Raw genomic sequence first — 10,988 nt, 5'->3', positions numbered from 1 at the left:
TGCTGTGAGCAGGCGTCCAGAGCGGTACGGGCAGCCTTGGCTGGACGCGGCGGCCACTGCCCTCGGGCAGGTGCAGAGAAAGAGGACTGCTGGGTTCCCTGGCCAGTTTTTCTACCCATCTCGTCCACGAGAGACAGAAAGAGACCACCCCAGCCTGGGTCACAAGTGCTTACTGTCTATGTGTATGGGGAGGCCCCGGGCACATGGGCCCAGCTGGGCACTGCTGCTCCAGGGTCTGGCCCCTCATTTACGCTTGTCCTTTGAAGAAACCGCCTGTACGTTCTGCAGCCCTGTGTGTGGAGGCCCAGTGTCCGCGTCCTCGCTGTGCCCCCTGTGCTCTCTTCACTCTAGCCATGCTCGTGGGTGTGCAGCCACGTCCCATGAAGCTTCAGGCTGGGCTTTCCTGGCAGCTGATGGTGCTGAGCATCTTGTCATGTGCTTAAAACCTGCAGGTAGGGTGGTGGCTGAGGTGCCGGGTTCCTACGCGGCTGACTGCGTCTGTCCCAGACTTGGCAGCCTGGAAACCATGCCGGCGCGTGTGCGTGCCCAAAACCTCAGGAGGAGAGTGGAGAAGGGATTGTGGCATGTCATCCTCCCTGGGGTGGGGCGAGGGTGGTTTCTCACTTTCTCTCCGCCTCTTTTTGTTTCCCTCTGGACTTGCCCTATGGCAAATACCTAAAATAAATAAATAAGTTTCATAAAAACCCCATTTATGCATCTTTTCAGTTTTTGCTATAGGGTGTATGTACTTGCTGGAGACACGGAGAAAGAGAGAGAGAGAGAGGAAAAGTGAGAAATCACCCCTCAGGGAGATGACCACGCCACAATCCCTTCTTCTCCATTCCCCTCCTGGCATTCTGGGCATGCATACACACGTGCTGGGCGTGTTCTTCATACCGCTGGGTCTGGGCCTTGAACTGCTCCGCTGGCCATGTGGGATCCAGCGACTTAACAACTATGTAATGGCTGGGCCTATACCATCTTTATTGAAATGCCTGTTCAAATCTTTTGTCTATATTTTACTTTTATTGTCTTTCTAAATTTTATTTTATAGTAATTGTGGTACAGTACTCACTACCGTGTAACCACAGTGTGAGTTGTAGAGGGTTTGTGGCTTTCGTTTTGCTATAGGGCATGTGTACTCACCAGAGAGAGACAGGAGAGAGGGACAGTGACAAATCACTGTCCAGCACAGATGGTCATACCATAATCCCTTCTCCATTCTCCTCTGAGGATCCTGGGCACACACACGCATGTACCTCACATGATTTTTAAGCCACCTGGTCCAGGACTCGAACCGTATAGCCATGTGAGATCCTTTATCTGCGCCCCCACCCCCCTTTAAATTTGCTAGTGGGCACATGTGCTCACCAGGGAGAGATAGTAAGGGAAGGAAAGTGAGAAATTGTCTCCTACAGGAGATGACCACATGGCAATCCCTTCTCCATTTCTCTGTCCTTTTGGGATTTGGGGCATGCACACACATGCACCTAACATGACTTTCAAGCCCCCAGGTCTGGGATTCAAGCTGCTGTTAGCCGTGTGGGGCCCGGCCACCTTAGCCACCACGCTGCCAGCTGGCCTGGTATACACGCTGATTCTTATGCCGGGATTCGCTGTCTTTATTGTAATAGTTCTATAGCAAGTTCTGAAATGGAAAGTGTAAGTACTCTAATTTTGTTCCTATTCAAAAATTTTTTTTTGGCTATTCTGAGTCCTTTGCATTTCCATATAAACTTCATAATCAGAATGCTAATTTCTGCAAAAAGAAAAATAAGGCTATTCACATTTCAGTAGGGATTGCTTTCAATCTATAAACCAGTCTGGAGACAGTTGCCGTCCTCGTAGTATCAAGCCATGTAAGTCATGAACACACTGCCCCTGAGAAATGCGCACAGTGGACGTCTTTATATTTACTTCTAGGTGTTTTATTATTTTTAATGCTGTTATGAATGGAATTGATTTCTCAACTTCATTTTTGGACTGTTTATTGCTAACATACAGAAATGCAGTTGGGCCGTGGCCTGGTGGTTAAGGGAACCTGATCCCACATGGATGCCTGTGGCTCTAATCCTGACCTTGACAGCTTGAAAATACAAATGCTGGGACCAGCAGTTAGCGTAATGGCTATGTCGCTGGACTCCCACATAGTCGACCGCGGTTTGAGTCCCGGACCCGGTGGCTTAAACTCACGCCGGGCGCGTGTGCATGCATGCCCAAGATCCCGAGAGGAGAATGGAGAAGGGATTGTGGTATGGCCATCCCCCCTGGGAGGTGATTTCTCGCTTTCTGTCTCTCTGTCTCTCTCTGTCTGTCTGGCAAGCACATGCGCCCTATAGCAAAAACCTCCCAAAAAAACAAAACAAAACAAACAAACCAACAAAAAATGCTGAGTGTGTGTGCATGTGGGCCAAATCCCAATAGGCTGGAGAAATGGAGGAGTTATGGTGAGGAACATCCCATTGAGGGGTGTCCCGTCTCCCTGACTCTGTTTCTCTGGTTTTGGGTCCTGAAGCCTCTTGAATGCACCTTTCCCCCTGCCCTCCAGCCAGCTGCCCCATGTGACTCACAGACACAGAAGGGCATGGTTTCTGTTGGAGAAAAGGGAATGCAGGTAACTAGAAAGTGCCAGGAGAACGAGGGAGAGGAGAGGCCTGGGGGCCGACCTCAGGGGTTGAGGTTGGAGCTCTCAGCTCGCCCCAGCCTAAGTGTGGAGAGGGGATTTTTGTTTTTGTTTTTGTTTTTTGCTATAGGGCACGTGCACTCTCCAGAAAGACAGAGAGAGATAGAGAGACAGAAAGCGAGAAATCACCCCCCCGGGGGGATGGTCACACTGCAATCCCTTCTCCTCCATTCTCCTCTCGGGATCTTGGGCACGCACGCACACGCGCCCGGTGTGAGTTTAAGCCACCGGTTCCGGGACACGAACCGCGGTTGACTACATGGGAGTCCAGCGACATAGCCATTACGCTAACTGCTGGTCCCGCCCCAGCCTAAGTGCGCACAGATCTGATCCTAATTAACATATCAGTACGCGGAGAGCTGTCCAGCCAGTAGGCCCACTCAGGCCTTGGGGTGGCCGCCAGGCAGTGCAGGTGCAGGTGTCTGTGAAGAAAAGCAAAGGCTTTGAGAACCGAGCTGATACTGAAATCACGTCCTACAGGAGACTAAAACAAGAATACTGACATTCTCCACGGGGGAAGAGAGACTAGGCAGAGTCTCATCATACTCAAAATTTTCAGAGTAGAAACTAAAATCACTTGCAATATGAAGAATATGAAAATCTTAATTTACACAGGAAAAGATAATCAACAGACACTAATGACTCAGTGACAGATGTCTGAACTAAAGCAGGATTATTAAAATGTTGGAGGGCCAGCGGGTGCCTGGTGGTTAGAGTGGCTGGACCCCACATGGCCAACAGCGTGGCTAGCATCCTGCTCCCAGCGGTTTGAAGTCACACCAGGTGTGCATACCCATGGGCCCACAATCTCAAAAGGAGGAGGAGATGGAAGAGATCGTGGCAGGACCACTCCACAGGGGGTGCTTTATCTCTCTGTCTCTCTCAGTCTCTGTATCTCTCCAGCTAGCACACACCCTCTGGCAAAAAACAAAAAAAAAATCTTGAGCCAGTGATTGCAAACAGTCTTGACACAAATATTAAGATGGAATGACTTGGATAAAAAAACCCAGGTATAAAGGTATAAAGACCCGAAGGGAATTTTTTTTTTTTTTTTTCATTAAAACATGACTTCCTGGGCTGGGACCAGCAGTTGGCATAATAGCTATGTCACTGGACTCCAATGTAGTCGACCGCGGTTCGAGTCCTGGACCCAGTGGCTTAAACTCACACTGGGCACGTGAGCGTGCATGCCCAAGATTCCGAGAGGAGAATGGAGAAGGGATTGTGGCATGGCCATCCCCCTGGGGGATGATTTCTCGCTTTCTGTCTCTATGTCTCTCTCTGTCTTTCTGGTGAGTGCATGTGCCTTATAGCAAAAACCTCTCAAAAAAAAAAAAAAAAGAAAAGAAAAGAAAAAGAAAAAGAAAAACAGAATTATTTATTTCTTTATTTGTAATTTAACAAACGAGAGAGAGAGAAAGCAAGCTGCCAGGTCCAGGACTTGAACCGTGTTCAGCCACGTGGGAGTCCTGTACCTTTCACCACGCCACCTGCCAGCCCCTCCGAAGGGAAATTTTTAGAACTGAGAAATACAGTAACTCACCAGATAAGGTCACAGTAGGTGGGCACAGCAAGAAGAATCACAAACCGAAGGACAGACAGAAGATGCTCCTCTGAGCAATAGAGAGAAATGAGCAGACCTGGGGCTTGAAACTCACTCTGGGCCTGTGTGTGCATGTGTGCACCCAAAATCTGGAGCTGAGAGTTGGAAGAGGCAAGTCCGGTCTCAAAATGGAGGTCAAAGCGCCGCCCGGTCGCCCCCAGCCTGACTCCGGCTGTCGCCACTGCCACCCGGGGAAGGAGGGTCATGATCCAGAGGAACCAGAGCAGTTGAGAAAACTGTTCACTGGCGGCCTGAGCTTTGAAACTACAGATGGGAGTTTAAGAGAACATTTTAAGAAATGGGGCACACTCACAGATTGTGTGGTAACGAGAGACCCCCCCCAAACACAACGTTCTGGGGCTTTGGTTTCGTGACTTCCTCTACTCTTGTGTCGAAGAGGTGGCTGCAGCAGTGTGTGCTCGGCCGCACGGAGTCGATGGACGTGAGTGGAACCAGAGAGCTGTGTCTAGAGAAGATTCTGGAAAGCCTGGTGTCCACCTCCCAGGGAAGACAGTTTTTGTTGGTGGTTTTAAGGAAGATACAGAAGAATGGAATTTGAGAGACCACTTTGAAAAGTTTGGCAAGATTGAAACCATGGAAGTTGTGGAAGATCGACAGGGTGGGAAAAAGGGAGGATTTGTTTTTGTAACTTTTGGTGATCATGATGCGGTTGATAAAATTGCTGTTCAGAAACACCACACTATTAATGGGCATAACTGTGAAGTGAAAAAGGCCCTTCCTAACAAGAGATGCAGTCTGCTGGATCACAAAGAGGTCGTGGAGGAAACTCTGGAGGTGGTGGAGGTCATTTTGGTCGTGGTGGACACTGGTGGCAGCAGAGGTAGCTATGGAGGAGGTGATGGTGGCAACTATGGCGCTGGCCCTGGTTATAGCAGTAGAGGTGGCTGTGGTGGTGGTGGACCAGGATGTGGAAACCACGGTGGTGGAGATGGTGGTGGAGGGTGTGATGGTTACAATGAAGGAGGAGATTTTGGCGGTGGTAACTACGGTGGTAGTGGAAACTATAATGATTTTGGAAATTATAGTGGACAACAGCAGTCAAATTATGGGCCCATGAAAGGGGGCAGTTTTGGTGGAAGAAACTTGGGCAGCCTGGACCTGGTGGTGGAAGTGGGGGATATGGTAGCAGGAGGTTCTAAAAACAGCAGAAAAGGGCTGCAGTTCTCAGCAGGAGAGAAAGCGAGGAGTTACTTTGAGACAGCCGTCCCAAATGCATAGAGGAGCTGTAAAAATCTGCCACAGGAGGAACGATGATCCATAGTCAGAAAAGTTACTGCAGCTTACACAGGAAACCCTTCTTGTTCAGGACTGTCAGAGCCACAGTTAGCAAAAAGTGCAGCTACAGATGAATGCAATGTAGTGTCAATTAGATGGACGTTCCTGAGCTCTTTTATCTGTTGTAGCCTTGTCTTTTTCTTTTTCTTCTCATTACATCAGGTGCATTGCCCTGTAAACTGTGGTAGTGGCACCAGGAATAAAAAATTAAGAAATTTTTAACTTTTCAATATTTGTGTAGTTCAGTTTTTCTACGCTTTAGTACAGAAACTAACAAAATGCCGTTTTGAAGGTGTTTCCTCGTGAGTTAACAAGTAAAGAAGATCACTGTCAATGACTGTGTTGTGTGAATTTTGCTACAGTTAACTGTAAAGAAACACCTGCTGACTTGCAGTTGAAGGGGACTCCATTCTTCCCATTTCCAAACCATGATACGAATGGGTGTTGATGTGTGGAGAGAATAGATATTTGTATGTTTGCAATGTGTGTTTTACATACATAGGATTGGGTATTTAAATTAGCACATTTGTGAATCTAATAGCATTAAGAATACCTTTAAATGAAAAGTCTCAAAATTCCTATTTGGTTTTTGTGCATTTTCTTTCAACATGTAATCATACAATTTTAGTGGATTAGATTTGCTGAATTCTGGCTGCGTTTAGAATATTTTCATTCTACATTTACCTGGGTCACATCTGAACTGCTGCCATAGTTGTTGGGTGTAAACAGTGTCTACTGCCCCCTTATTTAAGTTCTGAAAAGGGGTAGTGGCTGTTTTCCTTCTCCTATCTTAAAAGTCATTCATAAACACTTTGAACACACAGGGCCGGGCCACTAAGCCTGCATATCTAGGCAAACTAGTGAGTACCTTTTCCCCCTTAAAGCACAAGAGGCCCTTAAATCTTTTTATTTTCCTTGGTTTAAATTTTTATTTTTTTTCCAATTCAAGCTCTCAGAGCAAGAGAATGAAAATCTGCATTATTGAACCCTTAACCGGCCGGCATGCTTTCCTGTTTGCATCCTGTACAATTTAACTGAAGGAGAGCAAGGAGAGGTAGGTATCGTCATCTGAAATAACGTCCTGCGGCAGAAATGCAGCACGACTACTTAGGACACGCTTCTCACTCCAGAGACCTGGACAAATGTGGGTAGTCTCCAGATCTTTCCTAATCTTAAATTCCCAAAGAACACACTGTTAACGCCTTGTGTATATATCAAACGTAAATCGTGTTGGTGTGAGTTATCAACTTGTCGGGAAGATCTGGCTGACAGGAGCTGCAGACGATAAGGTCGTACCTACATAAATCCATTGTCTACCGCATGCGCCAGCTGGTGCTTACTATCCCACTGGAGCCCTAAGTATGTGCCCTACTGTTAATCTTTGCCAGTTGAACGCTGAATTCGAGATTCTTATTTTTGTTTTAAGGAGTACTAAGCAAAACAAGCAATGAAAAGGGGGAATGGGGTGTGCTCGTGTTTTGGTACGCTCTGTCGTTGCTCTTACTCTGCCCCGTGCATTATTATCTGGGTGCATGCAGTGCCGGCGTGGAAATCGGTTTGCACAGATAACTAGTTTTCCAGGAAACACTAACCAATAGATGTAGCAGAACACGCTCCATGTGGTAATGGGCACATGTGAATAACCAGTGCAGAAAACAGGTGAATGTTAGGAAATGGTTAAGATCCTTAACTTCAAGTGTGGTTATATAAACGGACACTGTCAATGCTCATAACTTAAACATGGGCACCTCGTCAAAATAATGCTTGGGGAAACATTTTATTAAAATTGAACTAAATTGTAAAAAAAAATGTGGAGATGAGAATGTAGGAGAGGGGATTGTGGCATGGTCATTCCCTGGGTGGTGATTTCTCACTTTCTCTCTCGGTCTCTTTCCAGCAGGGGCATGTGCCCTGTGGCAAAAACCTAAAAAATAAATAAATAAACAAAGAAAGAATGGCGTCTCAAGGGCCTGTGAGGGAGCAATAAAAGGGCAAATATTTGTGCTGCTAAAATTATTATTAGAAGAAGAGGAGGAATGAGGGGCTGAAAAAGTACTTGAGGTTCCAGCGAGCTGGTGGTGTGGTGGTTAGGACAGCTGGGTCCCGCACGGCAACTTCGCAGTTCGAGTTCCAGACCCAGCAACCTGAAAAACGTGCCGAGCGTGTGCATGCATGTGTGCATGCCTAAAATCATAGAAGGAGAGATGGAGAAGAGGTGACACCTGCCGTCACCCCCCAGGAGGGGCTTTCTGTCTCTCTCTGTCTCTCTCTCCAGTGAGTGTACGTCCTCCAGGAAGTTGTTTTTTAATTGAGGAGCTAATAGCTGGAAACGACCAAGTTTAGTCAAAGACAAGATCTACAGATTCAGGAAGCATAGCAAATCCCATCCCAGACAAATGAAGAAATCCACACCAAGACACTTCATAAGCAAATTGCTGAAAACCACACACAGACACCTTAAAATTAGCCAGAGAAAGAATGCTTTATCATCTATAGAAGAACAATGACCTGAATGGCTGGGTCTCTCCAGAAACCATGTAGCCAGAAGGGGACGGCACATTTCCTAGTGCTGAGAGACTCTTTCAAGAGCTGTTAATCCGTATTTCTATAGCAGCAAACGTCCACCTGATAAACGGTGTCGAGGAAAACCCCACAGCTAGCGGCATTCGTACTGCGACAGTCCCTGCACGTCTGTTGACTGAGCGGGGTGCAGAGGAGGCGCTCCGCAGTGCGGTGAGACGGAGCCGGGACACCAGGCTCATGGGTTGGAGACGGACCTATCTGCAGGCAAACATAATGATCCGCATAGACAATCCCAGGGGACCTGTTGAAAAGGCCACTCCTAGAACTGACGAGTCGCTTTAGCGAGGTTGCAGGATACAAGGTCAGCACATAAAAACCAGGCATGCAAATGACTGAAGCCTGAAAATATTTTAAAGTCACCACGTTCAACAGCTCCAGAAAATGCCTGTGTGAAAGTTTTGTGTAAATCTGGGGCTGGCAGATGGAATAGCGGTTATGCACTGGGCTCCCACATGGCCAATGTTTGAGTTCCAGACCCGGTAGCTTCAAACTCATGCCGGCTGTGTGTGCATGCACGCCCAAGAGCCCGGGAGGAAAACAGAGGAGAAGAGATCGCAGTGTGGCCATCCCCTGGGGGAAAGGGCAGCGATTCCTCACTTTCTCTCTCACTGTCTCTGTCTCTGTCTCTCTCTAGTAAGCACACATGCCCCAAGGCCAAAACACCTCTACTAAAAAGAGACAAAAGTTTTGTGTAAATTTAACAAAGCATGTACTTAAAACTCCAAAATACTGCTGAAAAGAAAATTTAGAAAGACCCTAAGTAAACAGACTTCCCATGTTCATGGATTTGAAAGCTCACTGTAATAAAGATGTCAGTTCTAATACAAAGCCAATCAAAATTCAAGCAGTTTTTGTTTGTTGGTTTAAGATGTAGACACGCTGATTCTAAAATGCATATGGAAGGGCTATAGAACTAGAATAAACACATTTGAAAGAGAAGAAACACGTAAGAACCGTACTACCTGGTTTTAGCACTTACTGTAGAATGACAGTAAATATGACAGTGTGCTGTGGGCCAAGTGACAGACGTGGGGACCAATGGAATAGCGTGGTCAGTCCAGAAACAGGTCCATAGAAATCCAGCCATTTGATTTTTGGCAAGATGTGATTCAGCAGAGAAAGGGTAATTTTTTCAGCAAATGATGCTGAACAGCTGCTTATTCTTATTCAAAGAGCAGAACCCTTTGGGGGTACCTGGGAGATCTGGGTGAAGTGGGGAGAGGGTCACACAGCCAGCTCACATTTCAGTCACCTCAGAGTGAACAAGGTACTTGTGACCCTCAATTCCAGAGAGTGGGAGGGCTGATGGGGGCACCCAGAGGTGCCTGAAGCACGCAGGGGACAGGACGTAGGCCCAGAGATGGGGAAAGCTGGTCCGGGTCACCCAGCCAGTGAGTGGTCACCCCAGACCTGCATCTACCCAGCTCCTTCCAAATGCTTTCAGGCAGAGAAGGGAGTGAGAGCCAGGCAGCTGAGGGGCAGCTCCCCTGGGACTCCTGCAGGCTGAGAGGAGGTCTTCCTGCTACAGGATGGAGAGTTGAGCCGCTGTGTGTGAAATCCTCGGTTCTTTGGGTCCAGGTCTCTAACATTACAGACCTGCTCTGAGATGCAGAATGAAAAACCACAGATGGTTGCGAAGTAGGAAAGGAGGAAGTTTTAGTAGGAAAGTGAGGATTTTAAAATAATAACAATAACTTTTTTTGGAGAGGTTTTGCTATAGGGCACGTGCGCTTGCCAGAAAGACAGAGAGACAAGAGAGACAGACAGTGAGAAATCAACCCCCAGGGGGGATGGCCACACTGCAGTCCCTTCTCCTCCATTCTCCTCCTGGGATCTTGGGCACACAGGCACACGCGCCTGGCGTGAGTTTAAGCCACCGGGTCTGGAACTCAAACCCCAGTTGACTACATGGGAGCCTGGTGACATAGCCATTAAGCCAACTACTGGTCCCCCAAAATAATTTTTTAAGAGAGATTCTTCTATGGGGTGCTTGCGCTTACCAGAGAGACAGAAAGAAAGTGGGAAATCACTTCCCAAGGGTGAGGCTATGTGCAGTTCCTTCTCCATCCTCCTCTCAGGATTTGGGGCCGCGGGCACACACACTCGACCCACCGAGGTTGGCCACCTAGGAGTCCAGCCACTTAACACTGTGCCACTTGCTGGCCCTGCAAAGAGGGTTTTTAATAGAAATACACCTCCACGCCAGGAAGGTATACAGTTAGTAGCTGTCAGAGAAGGACAACTGCACAGGGCATGTCCCTGTCACCGCGAGGTGGCGAAGATCTGTCACAGTACCTGGCTTGTCTGGAGCCGTAAGGCTTTTTCCTTGCTTGTGTATCTCTCGGCAGGAACTGGATTATCGCACATGCTCAGTGTGGACTTGGAAGGCGTGGGCACTCCGCCCTGCCCTCCTAGTTCTCTGCGGCAGTGAGGCCCGGGGCGACCTGTGTCCGCCCTGCTGGTGGGCTGCTGTGTGGCATGTGGGATGGCAGGAGAGAAGATAGCCTCCCCGGTGTCAGGGGGTGGGAGGAAGGAGTCCTCACAGAGGGTCTGGTAAGCCCCAGTAACACCAACCCCAGGCCCCAGCTGCGCAGGGGTCCGCAGCTGTCCTATTTTCTCAGGGCCGTCTGGCGGCCCATCACGTCCCCACGCCCCGGTCTGAGGTGCATCCTGAGAACCTGGGGGCCAAGACGAGGATCGAGCCCTCAAAGCCGCCGGCTCATAAGAACCAAAGCAGGTCGGAGCCCTGCGCGGCGGGAAGGCGCCGCGCCCGGCGCACCCTAGATCTCCGCGGGCCCGGGAGCCTCGCCCACCACCCTGAGC

At 48.4% G+C, this 10,988-nt stretch overlaps 1 pseudogene; it reads left to right on the top strand.

Annotated features, from left to right (window-relative positions):
* The first annotated feature begins 4,125 nt into the window (after positions 1–4,125).
* Positions 4,126–7,031, top strand: LOC102491649 (heterogeneous nuclear ribonucleoprotein A3 pseudogene; annotated as a pseudogene).
* Positions 7,032–10,988: the final 3,957 nt, after the last annotated feature.

The sequence above is a fragment of the Tupaia chinensis genome, unplaced genomic scaffold, assembly GCF_000334495.1.
Source record: "Tupaia chinensis unplaced genomic scaffold, TupChi_1.0 Scaffold000548_1, whole genome shotgun sequence".
Taxonomy (NCBI): Eukaryota; Metazoa; Chordata; class Mammalia; order Scandentia; family Tupaiidae; genus Tupaia; species Tupaia belangeri.
Note: the sequence above shows the minus strand (reverse complement) of the source record. Positions and strands in the feature narration are given on the sequence as shown.